We start from the raw sequence: 14,508 nt of genomic DNA, 5'->3' as shown, positions 1-14,508 counted from the left end.
AACCATTCTAATTCCAACACCAACTGCAATTTTCCAATAAGCTAAACCCTTGGTTCAGTTTGGTTGTTCTTCTTGCCAATGCCAACACTCATCAGCTCTGGACCTTCTGAGTCTTCCAAATAACTGGTCTCTGAGGGGAACAATGCAGACTCAGGCAAAAGGTGGTAAATTATACAAGGGAGTTGTTTTTAGAAAGTTGCCAATATTGAATGAATGGCTGTCTCCACCTCTTCAGCCTTATTTCTTATCACCAGGTTCCTTGAACTCTATGCTTCAACTATTGCATATCCCCAACATTCCATGCTCAAAACCTAGGAGCATATGTGAAGGCTGTTTTCCACTGTCTGTAAATCTCTTTTAATTTCCTTGTCTTCACTTGGCTGATTTCTATATCCACCACACTGCTCAGGTCTTCCCTTGCTTAACACCCTTCTCCAAGATTGCCAAGTCTTCAGATTTCTATGGAAAACAGTAATATCTCATCATTATCCATTCAGTCCTGTTATTGTTGGTCCTGCTGCTTTTTAAAGCATCTCTTTTAAATGCCAGCATTACAACTTAGACAGGGGTTATCCAGGACTCATGGGTGTGAAGAGAAAAGAGAGTACTCTTTCTCTGTTGGCTAAAGGTTTGATTATAGACCTCTGTGCTCCATAGTTTTGTGTATCAGCTCTATATGTATAGAACATAAGTTCTGTCCATTCACCTATCCATCCATCTAATAATAATATGCTAATTGAGCGATACAAACCTGAACCAGGGCAAAAGTGAATCCCTGCCTTCAATGAACTCAGAGCCAAACATAGAGATAAAGTATATGTACAAAAATTATAGAGTGAAGCAAATCAGTCGGTATCGTATGATCAAGGTTTTATGGAAAAACAAAATAGCTTTTCTATTGGGAGTATTGGCAAAAGGAATCTTTAGTAGAGAATATGGTACTTTAGCTTGACCTGGAAGGAAGGGTAGGATTTCAGTGAAGATGAATTCTTCTAGGCAAAAGAAGAATTAGGGGTAATGGCACCAGAATAATATTGGGACATTTCATGCATCCACATGTAGCTTAAAGTATTCAGAAGTGAGGCTGGAGAGCTGGTTAACACAATGAAGGGGAAAGCTAGAGCAGAAGTGTAGACTGCTTTTGGTAGCAGATGGAACTATTGAAAGGTTCTGATGTCAGAGTGACATCAGCAGAGCTGTGCTTCCGGCAGATTTAGTTGGCAATGTTATGCAAAATTTATTTTAGGGAGATGCCAGAAGTAGCCTAGACATTCTAGGGCAAAGAGTGAGATGTCTGGCTGGATCAACCTGTTGGCAGTTGGCTGTGTCAGAGAGATGCGTCTGAGGGTGTTCAAGAAGCCACACGCATATGACTTAGATGTTGGGACTTAAGGAGGTTTTGAATGCGAGTAAACAGGGAGGTGGTAAGATTCTGACAGAGCAGCCAGTTTGGGAGAAAGACATTGAGCTTTACTTTAGAGAAAGGAATTAGAAGTGTCAGCAAGAGCGTTTAGAGGGAGGATTCCAGCTGCAGTGGAAACTGGGCTGGAGCACAGGGGCATTCGTCAGAGCTGGTGCCAGAGTTCAGACTAATTGCTTTAACAGTCTGTAGTGAAGAACAGGAGAAAGATAGAAAGCTGATGGTTCTGTTCTTTGGTGTGCAGACTTCTTTATCTTTAGAGGGTGCCACTAGCTAGCTAACAGCTTTCTTGGCCTGAAGACAAAGTAAAACAATTGCCTCAATAGAGTGATTGAGGCATCTAGAAACATCCGGTGTGGAATAGCTTCCCTCCATCATGAGGCTAGAACATGGATTCAAGGTGTTTGCTGTGCTAATCACAGAGCACTTCTTCTGATCAACCACTTGGTGTGCGGCAGCCTTCTTCCTCTCCTCCTGCCCCCAGGAAAGATGATGAAGAACCAGAGTGTTATTTCAAAGCACATCTCTTATAGGAGCCCCACAGGGAAACAGACTTGCCAGAGCTGTGTGACAACCCCAAGGTAGGGACGTCAGATGAAAGCCAGACTAAGTCTTGAGGCATATAGGAGTCATAGATCACTCCATTTTCTCTGGAGACCGGATGAGACCATTGTCCCCGAGTCCTTGGGAGTTTACGGTTTTGTATTAAATCGAAGTGTTTCCTTTTGATGAAGCATTTTATGATGGGTATTGTAAATTACTCTAAGGAAACTTTTAGTCAGCAAGAATTTATGACAATGATAAATTTGGGCTATGTCTTTTTAAGTGTCTATATGAATGAACACTTTCAAAATTTCCCCAGGTTCTAGTCAAAGATAGAGCCTATTGGTGATTATTTTTGTACTTTCCACGTCTCAAGTGACTTCTTTTATTAAGATTCCCAAGAATAAGACTTATGATTTATCCTGATGACATATTAACAGCCAGTCATACCAAATACATTTTTCTTTCTTATGTACCAGAAAGTATATTCTTGCTGTCAGCCTTTGGGGTACAATGAATTTCAAAAAGTTCTCTGGTGTTTTTCCTCAACATTGAACATTTCTTAGCTTTGCAAGTTATCAAAATAGTTTGAGGGTCTGGAGAGAGAAAGAAACAGAAATGAAGATAGATGGTGTCTTATCAATAAGACATAGGAAAAGATGAAAGTCATCCTGTGGCTTTCATTTATGAAATGATTGAATTGGGTCAATATTATGGTGAATCCTATTACAGGATAAGAAGGAACACCCCTCCAAATTGCACTCAGCCAAAATCGGTTGGTTCAGTGACCACACTTAAATATTACCAATATGAAAGAGAACTCATATTTTGCATTAAAAGTTGCTTTCAGGATGGTGTCATTTGGTAAAGAAACACATAAAATTATTTGAATTTCACAGGGTCCTTTATTGTTTACCTCTTATGCTCTGCTTCTTAGATGTGTTTACAGCAGAAAAAGCAATCAAATCACTGGCCACTTGAGATTTTCCCAAGAGTAGATGAGTCATTCATGACTCATTAGAGGAGGGAAGCATCTTTCATCTATTGCAAAAGGAAAACAAAACAAAACAAAACAAAAAACCAAACCCTTTCTTCTTTCATATAGCATAATTTGTCTTCATCCTTTGTATGCAAGGCCTCACATTTGAATTCAGAGGTCTTAAGAGCAAGTTAAAAATATACAATATGTCCTTTGGGTATTTTGTAAGTACCATCTCTATACAACTAGCTAAGAATTTCCATGTCTCTATCAGATATCACTTTGACCTTGAAATTTTAATTTGGGTTCTTATAAATAGAAGCCAAAAATACATGAGGGCAGAAAGATAAATACTGAAACAACAGGATTTATGTATTTAGTATCTCCTTGACACTTCTGTTCTAAAGCGAATGTCCCCCCCTAAGAAGGGAGGAAAAAGGACATAATGTAGAAATGCAAAAGTGTGCAGTGGAATTTGGATTTGCTTTCACATCTTTTGATGTGCTCATTACTAGACTGTTGATCTCTGTAGAAGAAAGTGCCTAGGATTTGTGCACCGAAAAGGAGTTCTGGGGCAAGTTCTTGCCATATAATTTCTGCTCTGTTGATATTTGATGAATAAATCAGCTTATCAAAATATATTTGAGTGGGTCAGAGTTTAAATTATATACTTTTTTTCTGAATATAATACGCACATGAATAAGTAGATAATGGAATATATGAGCTACTCTTCTTTCAGAATGTCCAGGAGACTATAGATACTTGGCCGCTTTTCCAAGGAAACTGGCAGATGCTGCTGGGTCTTCAGAATCACTGCAGTGGGCTGGAGGTTCTAGAACTCATTTGAATGAACTAGAACTGCTTTGAAAGCTATAGAGTTCATCTTTTTTAGGACATTGTGTTGAATAGGCATTGATTGTTCATTTATTTATCTGTCACTTTTTAGTTCTACTCATTCAACAGCTTTGGCACTGAGTTGGTGCTTCTTCAAGATTGTTCAGTGGGTGTCTGGGTGGCTCAGTTGGTTAAGGGTCTGACATAGGCTCAGGTCATGATCTTGTGGTTCGTGAATTCGGGCCCTGCGTCAGGCTCTGTGCTGACAGCTCAGAGTCTGGGATCTGCTTTGGATTCTGTGTCTTCCTTTCCCTCTGCACCTCCCTGCTTACACTCTGTCTCTGTCTCTGTCTCTGAAAAATAAATAAAACACTAAGAAAAAAAAAAAAAGGATTGCTCACTGAATAAGTTTGCTTATTTGCTGCCCAGCTGGTACCCTTTCTTCCTTACTGCTATAACACACATGGCATCTCACCCATTTTAGACCAGTGGTGAGGTGAGCTGGTGTGTGTGTGTGTGTGTGTGTGTAGAGTGGACTGGGTGTCAGTAACGGTGTGGGGCACTGATGTGATGTGGTGGATTTCTTGTGAAAGCTTTAATGCAAACTCAAGGCCAGGATGGCCTTGGGAAACAAAACAGATAACGTGGCCAAATCCAACTCCAGGCTTGGAGTCCAAAATCAGAGCATCAAACAAATATCACGTGGAGTCTAAATGACCCCTGACAATCCTTTGAACTGCTCATAAAGTTCTACATATGGCACCTTCTTCAAACACACGGGGCCAACTTGATGTTTCCCACAGGTGATCCCTACCCAGTGCTCCCCAGGGGCGCGTGTGCTCTCTTTCCCACTATGATAGGGGAAGATAGGATTCCATAGGCAGAGAGGGAAAGATTAGGGCCTGAGGTCCCTGGGTGGGGAAAAACACCTATTTTGGAACAATGCTGGGAGTGTCTGACCACAGCAAACACCCTCACGCATAAGGTTCATCTTCAAGGACTCCACCTACTCCCTCTCAGGTTTCCCCTCAGGAATTTGACAGAAGACCACCCCTCATACAATGGAAACTAGCCAATCATGAATGGACACCCAGCACCTCGAGATAATCAAGCCAGTAAGGATAGAACCTGAGAAGGAACAAGAGGGAAGGGGAGGGGAAGGCCAACCAGAACCTGATAAAACAAGCACCTTTACCTGTAGTCCTCTGGCATTCACTTTCCAATATTCTCTGTAAAGGGACCTTTCCTACTCTTCTTCCTTTCTGATCTTATACTCTAATAAACTTTTGCCTGCTGCTCATTTTGTATCCACCTCTTCATTCTTCAAAGCGGCAAGACAACAAATCCTGGGTATTGTAAAAAAAACAAAATCCTGCAACACCACCACACTTTGTCTCCTCCGTTCCCCCATTCTCTCTCTGTTCTCTCCTTCCTCCTTGGTCAGGTTCATATATTTCACTTACATGAATTAACTCTAGGATGCTAGACTCTGGGAACTAGGCTGTCAAATCCAGAAATACTCAGAAAAGCATAAGAAACAGTTAATGAGCAGCGGGCCTCAAAACGGGGGTAGGAAGATGGATAGAGTGTTTGACCTGATGTGGAAGAACGTGGAGGGATGGCAGATGCAGGTGGTATTCTTTCTAACATGTCTGGTCACTGGCCCACTTCAGCTTAGGTCATGATCTCACAGTTCGTGAGTTTGAGCCTCACCTCAGGCTGGGCTCACTGCCATCAGCACAGTAGAGCCTGCTTCAGATCCTCTGTCCCCCTCCCTCTCTGCCCCTACCCTGCTCAGGCTCTCTCTCTCTCTCTCTCTCTGTCTCTCTCTCAAAAATAAATAAACATTAAAAAAAGGATTTAGCATAGCTTAAGATTCTTTTTACAATTCTCAATGACATACTCAAGTTAAGTCACCACTTTGAAAACAAAAAAGCACTTTTAAGACATATTACCTGAGAATGCAAGTGATTTGCTATGTAGATATTTTGAAAATAATTTCCAGTACAACTTAACAACAATAATAATAGCAAAAAAGGTTAGAAAGGAGAAAAGGATAAATCTATCATCTTAATATAACAATTCTTGTCATTATTACATATTCCCTCCTCCCTCCTTCCTCCCTTCCTCTCTCCCTTCTTCCCTCCTCTCTCTCTTCCTCCCTCCTTCCTTCCTTCCCTCCCTGCCTACCTCCCTCCCTTCTTCCCTCTCTTACTTTCTCCTCTATCTCTTCTTTCCTTCCCTTCCCTTCCCTTCCCTTCCCCCCCTTTCCCTCCTTCTCCCCTCCCCCCTTCCTTCCTTCACATATTTATTTTGTGTCTACTCTTCCCAGATACTCTTTTAGGCCCTGGGGATTTGATATCACAAAACAAAGATTTCTGCCCTCCTGGAGCTTATAGATATTAAACAAAAGACATAAAAATAAGTAAATAGTATGTTGGATTCTTTCAATTTTACTGGACAGAATAAAAGGTCAGCCAGGGTATGGGGTATGACAGTGCACAGGGGTGGGGGTAAGGGGCAGGTAATGGTAGTAAGGCAATGGTTAGGGCAGGTAACCTGTGAGCCAAGCCTTCAAAGAGGAGAGGGAGGTCCCCACGCATATGGATGAAGGAAGAGCAAAAAGAACCACAACCACAAAAGCCTTGAGCTAGGAGCTTGCCCGGAAAGTTCGAGAAGTAACAAAGAGGCCTGTGTAGCTGGAACAGAATGAGTGAGGGATGAGGATATAGGAAATGAGCTCAGAAAGATAAGATGGGGCCCTATCCCGTAGGACTTTGAGGGCGTCGCCCCTCTGCTCAAGTGGCGTCGAACTGAGAAGTTGCAGGAACTGACTTAGAGTTTTAAGGCGTCCCTCTGGCTGTTCTGTGGAAGATAGAGATGAAAGAAGGTCGATGGTGGCAGCAGAGACACCAATTGGGAAGCCACTATAGTGATGGAGGCAGGAGATGACAGCTGCTGTGCCAAGGTGGAGCTGTGGTCCATACCCACCTGTTCTGTATGGTCCTAAACATAATGCGCTGACTTCCTAATGAAGCCTGTGTGCATAGCATTGAAAAATAGCAACTTAGTTGTCAGTCCTCCCTTACCCCTCCTGTCACAGGCCATTCAGTTGATGATGGGAGTCAGAGTTTGGGTGGAAGCGTGTCTCGGGCAGTTTTGCTGATCCATTTCCTAGCGTTGGCTGAAAGAGAATATCTATACATTTATCAAATTTCTTCTGATGAACATGTTAATGAATCATTAGTGTCATTGTTTGCTGCTTCAAGGATTACATGCTTTGTCCACTTACCTTAGCAGAATCTGGTAAACTAAATGTGTTTGAGATTATGAGATTCTTTTCTGCCTAATTTATTTTATAAACTGCAAATGTAAATCACGCAGCTCTCTCATGCAATTTCAGTCGAGAGGGTAACGGCGACTTCGCCGTAATTGAGACATCCTCACTTGGGGGGGTTGCCTGCAGAACCACTGAGTTGGAATGCCATTTCACTTTTTTTTAGAGATGTTTTTAGTTTTAAAAATAATTTCCAGAGTGTCATTTTTGTAATTCTAATTTCAATTTATGGCCTAAACATTGCAGTGAGCTTTGGGGGGTAGTACAGCTTGCTTTGGATCTCTGTCTGCTAATGTTTCTATTACTGCATCCATGGTAAAACAAGAACATTAAAAAAAAAAAACTTATGACATAAGCACTTTCTGTGTCCTATCATGGGGCACTAAACCCTGCAGGGAAGCTTGTTGTTGTTTTAGGGAGTGATCTTGTGATGATAGTGGTAGTTTCACAGCTTTTCCATGGCAAGCAGAACAAAATAGGGCTCTGTGGATCCTGACTAGGAAATGCTAGAACTGGAAGGAATCTTAAAGATGGCCCAGACACACCCTCATATTTTGTAGATGAAATCTGAGGCTCAGGCTAGTGAGGTAACCTGACGAAGAGCTGGTACTTATATTGTGTTTTCTGATCTTACTAAAGTATAGATTATATCACACCCTGTGATGGTCTCTATGTGGCCATGTAAGGTGAGTGACATCTAGGTAAATGTAATTCTTTTGGGATTTCATTATGAATTTATAATTTATTGCCGTGTATTTTATCTTTGCTGTGGTATTCCATTGAAAGGCTAATTCTTTAGGTTTGATGGGACACATTCAGCTTGAAAAAGACAAAAGAGACCAGCTTTAAAGCAACTTTTCTCTCCCTGTAGTTAGGACACTAGACAAATGATGAGCAAAATCATTTTCTCAAAGAGAAGATGCTCAGCTTTGTCTTCCTGAAGCTGAAGTGAGATGCTGTGTCTTGCTGTGCACTGTCATCCTGTAGAGATTGACGATCCTCCCTGCTAGGGAGCCACAGACTTACAATTCACCAGGAGCAGAGAGCGTCACGCCCCTCTGCAATAGACAGTAATGACGGTAATGAAATAAGGCTGCAGCTCGGACCACAGAAAAACATCACTGTTGTCAACGGAGGTGTAAACAGCCTAATTCATGGTCATGCCAACAGATACCTAAGGGCAATCGTGCATAATGGAATGAACCCAAAGTTGCCCCCTCCCCCAATGGAGTACAAATTCTGGTGCTGCTATGTTCTCTAGGGGATGTTGGACAAGATGTTGGGCCTTTGTTACCTCATTTGTGAAATGTGAATGGTAGTGCGGGCCTTGTCGAGTGAAAAGGCACTTGGGTGCAGAGGCTGACAGAGGAGTTCTGTATGACGTCCCATGGGACCATGTGGGGCCTGCTCCGGAGAGTGCTTCCTTGGCCTGGCGCCTCTCAACCTCTGGTAGATAGTGCAGCAGTGAGGTCTGTGTGGGGCTGTGGACCCTGCTCAGGGCACTGGCACCTCTGCCGGAATGAAGGGGACCAGGTGTCTGCTCTCTCAATCATTGTGTTTTAGAAATACTGAGTTTTACCAGCCACTGATCTCGGTGTGGAGCTCTGCTGGCAACTAAAATCAGAATTCCTGATAAATTAATCCTGTGGTCCCTCAAGGTGAGGCTACCCCCATTGTCCATACCGCCCTGGTGATTAGCGTATTAGGCAGTGTTTAGAATGGCCCCTGACTTTTTCTTTTGTGAGTTTCTCCAGAAGTAAATGGACTTCTGCCTCTGATTTCTGAGTGGATCCCAATAGCAGGGATCTGGTTACCTGTATGCCTTTTCTTTGGGTGAAGGAGGCATTGCTACACCGTGTAGCATCCCTGTAGCCTAGGGGATGCTGTAACCAGCCGCCCAGATTCCCTGGAGGATTGCTGGAGCTCTGCTGACACACAGCCCTTGACATCACCAGCTGTAGGAATTCTGTCCTCCGAAGAGCCTCACTTGGCCCACAGTGGCCCACATCCAATGACTGGCTGATGAAGCAAGCGTACTGGTCTCTCATACCATCGTGGGGCACCTGTCAAGAACCATCCTGGCTTCACAGCTCCCCATGGGATCAGCCAAGGCTTTTGTTGAGCATTTCAGCTCACTTGCCCCCCGAATCCAATCCAATCTTGCTTCCATCCTGTCCCTTGCATGGGTGGCAATTCTGTGAGCACTGCCTAAGAAGCCTACTGTATGCACATATCCTTTTCAAAGCCAGCTTCCCAGAGACCTTGATCTATGACAGTCATGATTTCTGTATAAATGGGGTATATACGTATGTGCATCAGGTTTTCATTGCTCTGTACCTTTAACATCTGCTGCTGAAAATGACCCCACTCTGATATTGCATTTTGCCTTGTATATTCTCTTCATTCCACAGATTCTCATTACTCTTATCCTTTTCAGAATTTACTGGCCACTGAATTTTTTTTTAATGTTTATTTATTTTTGAGAGAGAGAACATGACAGAGCGTGAACAGGTGGGGGGAGCAGAGAGACAGGGAGACACAGAATCTGAAGCAGACTCCATGTTCTGAGCTGTCAGCGCAGAGCCCGATGCGGGGCTCAAATGAATGAACCGTGAGATCATGACCTGAGCCAATGTCGGATGCCTAACCAACTGAGCTACCCAGGTGCCCTGTACCAGCCAATGAATTTTAAATTATATCACCTTTTGGGAATGATCTGTGTGTCCAGGTGCAGGAGTGAAGGGTGGGGGAGTAGGGCTGGTGCCCAGACTGGGCATTTCAACACTCTGTGGGACAGAACTTTGCACTTCAGATGGACAGCTTCAAAGAAGTAAATGTTTTCTTCCCTTTTCGTCTTTAACCCCTTGGCAACTAATAGAGTAGGTTTCTAATGATTAACCATTTTCAAGGATCAAAAGCCCAACCAAGTCAAAAGTGAATTTTATTTTTATTTATTTATTTTTGTGTGTGTGTGTGTATGTGTGAATTTTGTTTTAAAAGAAGTCTGAAGTTCCGTCAGCGTGTTGGCTGTGTTTTGCTTTGGACGGTGGAGTTGTAGGTCATCTATTTCTGACTGTTACTGTTTGTGTCCCCCCAAATTTTTAGACAAAGAACATGTATTACTTTTGTAAATGAAAATAAAATATTTTAAAGAAAATCCCCTTACTGTGTCCTGTGCATAGTAAGCTGCCCCTGGCAGCTATGGTAAGAAAGCCCTAGATGCTTCTGACCTCTCTGAGATGGACATCCTGACTGAACCTGATGGTAGGACTTGAGGGCTTTTTGGTCAAGGCAGAAGGAACCACTATAGAATGGGGTATGTGTCATGCTATAGCTTGTAATCTCAGAACACTGACTGTTTTCAGCACAGATTACAGAAAAGAAGATGTGAGCATCGAAGGCAGGCTCGGCTGGGAAATTTCATCTCTGTTTACAGATGTTCATTAACATAACAAAACATTAGTGAATGTTTAGCCTGTACCCTTGTCTGTTCTAAGCAGAGGCTGAACGAAAATATGTCAGAAGTAAGCCAACTAGACTAGAAAGGCATTTTCTTACAGAAAAAAGAAAGATGTGAAATATATGGTCACCAAAGAAGGCCACCATGTTTTATTTTGTAATTATGAAAATTTGTCTCTTTTGACAGGTGAAATGAATTTAGGCACTCAGGCATGGGGAGAAAGTTGAATTGTCTGAAAATTAAATCAAAGTAAAAATGAAAAATACAAATGGGTATTTCATATTTGCTAACATAGGAGTCATCTTTTAGATCTGACATTTTGAAGCAATCCCTGAGAAACTTGATAGCTCATACCTCTGAGTAAATTATGGTCCCGAGCAGTGTGGAAATAATTGAGAATGTTTGTTGTTTTTAAATAAATGTAATAAATCTGGAATGGCGTTAGTAGGCTATAGTATAGAGAGTACCGTTTTATACCCTGAGATGTGTAACGTGCTGAGATCTGCATCACAGGGAGCTCATTTGTGTAGACACAGTGGATGTGGCAGGACCTGGACCCTTACACGTGTACATTTAGAGAGCCGTGTGGAGTTGACCAAAGAGGAGAGCCGTCCAACAAACATATCACATCTGGCTCCACCATGTCCTAGAGGTGTGGCCCAGGGCAAGCCCTTTCCTTCCAAAAAGGGGAATGCTGATGAAACCGGGCCTTCCAGGGACACAGGGAAGATCGATAAGCACTTCTTCCATCATTGCTGTTACCATGGGTGTGAAAACACCTTCAACCACAGTGCCTGGCTGTGAGAAGGGCCTTGGTGAATAGTAGTCAAAAATTAATCTGAACACTTTTCATAATCTGTGTGTGTGTTTACTGTGTGTGCTTTGTGTGCATGTGTGCAATTTGTGTGTGTGTGTGTGTGTGTGTGTGTGTGTGTAGTTTGTGTATGTGTACCTTGTATACATGTGCTTTGTATGTGTATGTTTGCACTTTGCGTGTATTCATTGTGTGTGCATGTATGTGAATGGATATAATTTATGTGTCTGTGTGTGCTGTGTGTGTGTACTCTCTTATGTGAATGTGCATGTGCGTGTGTGTGTGTACTTTGCTTTGGGCATCTTTGAGGAATTAGCCACCCAGGTGCCCCAGCACTGAATCATTCTTTTTTTTTTTTTAATGTTTATTTAATTTTGAGACAGAGAGAGACAGAGCAGGAGTGAGGGAGGGGCAGAGAGAGAGGGAGACACAGAATCTGAAGCAGGCTTCGGGCTCTGAGCTGTGAGCACAGAGCCCTATGTGAAGCTCAAACCCATGAACTGTGAGATCATGACCTGAGCTGAAGTCAGCCACTTAACTGACTGAGCCACCCAGGCACCCCAGCACTGAATCATTCTTATACCCCCACAAGCCTGCAGACCCACTGTGGAGAGCTCAAGAAATGGTGCTTTGGTTTTCAAATCTGCTACTGAACTGGCTGTCTCACTTTCTGTGTATCCTTAAGTACATGTGAGTACACTATATATATACTTAAGTATTCACATATAGTATTATTTTTTTAAGCGTGGGTACTTTTCAGTCACAGCCCAGTGAAGTTTTGGGTATCTTATGTCACTTAAGAATGAATGAGCCTACAAAATGGTGTTTTGTGGGCAAGTAATGAGGTTAGACGTCTTGAATTTTTGGTTAATTCCACGGTATAGGGTGATTTATTCAAGACAAAGAGACCCTTTGGCCAAATGTGAGTAAAGGGGATTCATGATAAGAAGGTAGGAGTATGAGACTAAAAGGAGAAAACTGGGTGTAAGTCCTGTCCATCCCTGCCTGTCTCTCTTCTTCCCCCTTTTCTCCCCTTCTCTCTGGGGGGAAATGTGGTCTCTTGGCTTTGCACATCTGCCCCAACCATCTGACTGTTCAGATTTTCACCTTGAGCTGGATCTTTCTGCTTTCTTGGTGCACATGGGTTCCCAAATGGCCACTCATCTTGCCCTCCCCTGACACCATTGTTCCTTGTTCTCATCCATTTTTGTCCTTCCCAGAAGTTCCACTCTCCACACCTACCTCGTGTATCTGTGTGTTTGCTGGTGTGTTATTCATCTTGCCCACTGGACCTGCTCTTCCTAAGAGTTAGTGCTAGATCTGTTTGGTTACTCAGCCTCAGGGCCTCCCATGGTGCCTGGCACGCAGCAGTTGGTAAATAACTATCTGCTAAGTGAATGGATGGATCAACATCAGCCTGAGACCTATACCCTACATCACCCCGTGATCGTCTCTCATTCTTACCCCGTCAGCATTCCTGTCGCCTTTCCCCCCCTAAATCACCCTCCCACACACACACTGTACCCCATTTTCCTTTGGCTCCAGGCCCAGCTAATCAGCATATTCCATCCACAATAACCAATAGGGTTGGGCTTGGGACCCACACTGATCCAGTGAGGTTTAACTCTAGCTTTTCCTGGAACTGTTAGGAAAAGGGTGGCTAAGTTGTAAGTCTGTGTTTCCAGGCTTCTGACATCTATTTTGCTGCTTAAGGATGAAGTTGACACAGAGGAAAGCATATGTAAAAGGTAGAGAGAAACCAAGTCCTGATGAAATTGTTTGAGCCCATGGAACCAGTCTTACCTGAAGCGGTTGCCTCCAGACTTTTCTGTTGCATGAGCCAAAGCATTCCTCTGTCTTCTCCCCAGCTTTTTCTTTTTCATAAGTCCAGCAGATTGGAACTCAGGCTGTTCTAAATCCCAATGGTTTTTGTCCTGAATTCACTTGATGGCAAGGCAAGCATTCCCTAAGACAGGCAGCTGAGCCCAAAGATTCCTTGGGATGAGCTGGGGCCCGGCCCAAGTTTCTGAGAAACTTGTGGGACCTCTGCCAAGTGCCTGGTAGAGAGAACTGCTGGGACAGGTTTTTATTTTGTTCAAATAATGTTACTAAGAAAAATTTTTTAGAATGTTTGAGCTCAGCTCATGTGACTTTCAGCCGGAGCAGCCTAACTGCAAATGCCTTCCAGGGAGGAGTTTACTCAGGGCCGCCTGCGCTGGTCATGATGTATGCCAGTATTTTTGTGAGGCATCCACCCTGGTCCTGGCAGCTGTGGTCAGAAGGCCAGCCTCGCGTGACCTGTCCCGTGCTCAATGGGAAAATGGAAGAGTTTCCTTCCAGGAGGTGTGAGAGGGGAGCACAAAGGGCAGAAGAAATGACAGGCTTTCCTCATACACCTGGCAGCATCAGTTATGAGTCTGTGTTGAGGCTGAGCGGGAGGTGCAGGAGGGAGTGGTGACATCTATGGGCACATGTAAGGGATTTGGGTTGAGCTCTCAGGGAGATCCTGGAAGGGCCCTGTGGAGGTGTGGAGGCAGGAAAGGGGGAAACTGATGGCTGGGCCCCTCCAGCTTCCTGCAGGGTAAAACAGGTGGTACGTCTTCCCACAGCAGAGGACTCTGACATCTTTCCTTTGTCCTGTTTCTCTCTTGGTGTTTCCAAGTCTTTGGTGCATTCGACAGTTTCTTTTGTGTGACCCCTAACTTGGGCTCCATGCATGGGTAACCCAGCATCACTAACCCCTAACCGAGCCCCTGGTTTTCTCCTTCTGGATTTCACTGACAGAGAAGATAAGTGTCCCTGCAGCACATTGCTGAAAATAGGGCCTCCCTTGGGGTGGCACCAAGCCCAAGGGTCTGAGAGCTTGGAGAGTGGGCCCTGTCTGCTAAGGGTCCGATAGGGAGCATTGCTTGGGAGGTGCGAGGTGGGGAGAGGTCTCTCACAGGTCATTGGAGCTTTTGTGTGAAAGATAGAAAGGACTCCTGTGCCAGGGGAGACTGAGACACATTGGAAGAGTGCAGAGCTGGGAGAGACCGCAGCCAACCAGAGGCCCCACTGCCCTTCCAGAGGACAACAGAAGGAGGGAAATGTAAGCTTTGATGACTGGCATCCTGTTGGAAGC

At 43.8% G+C, this 14,508-nt stretch overlaps 1 long non-coding RNA gene across 2 annotated transcripts in view; it reads right to left on the bottom strand.

Annotated features, from left to right (window-relative positions):
- LOC113604369 (uncharacterized) overlaps positions 1–13,595 on the bottom strand; it is a 31,631-nt gene extending 18,036 nt beyond the window's left edge. Inside the window, exons 1-2 of one of the 2 annotated variants that reach the window (XR_008293746.1) lie at positions 13,191–13,595; positions 4,972–5,122 (exon numbers count right to left, since the gene is read on the bottom strand). This is a non-coding gene — a long non-coding RNA (uncharacterized LOC113604369). The remainder of the gene's footprint in view (positions 1–4,971; positions 5,123–13,190) is intronic. The other variant, XR_003426276.2, reaches the window with a different exon arrangement.
- Positions 13,596–14,508: the final 913 nt, after the last annotated feature.

The sequence above is a fragment of the Acinonyx jubatus genome, chromosome E2, assembly GCF_027475565.1.
Source record: "Acinonyx jubatus isolate Ajub_Pintada_27869175 chromosome E2, VMU_Ajub_asm_v1.0, whole genome shotgun sequence".
NCBI lineage: Eukaryota > Metazoa > Chordata > Mammalia > Carnivora > Felidae > Acinonyx > Acinonyx jubatus.
This window is presented reverse-complemented; position numbering and strand designations above follow the sequence as displayed.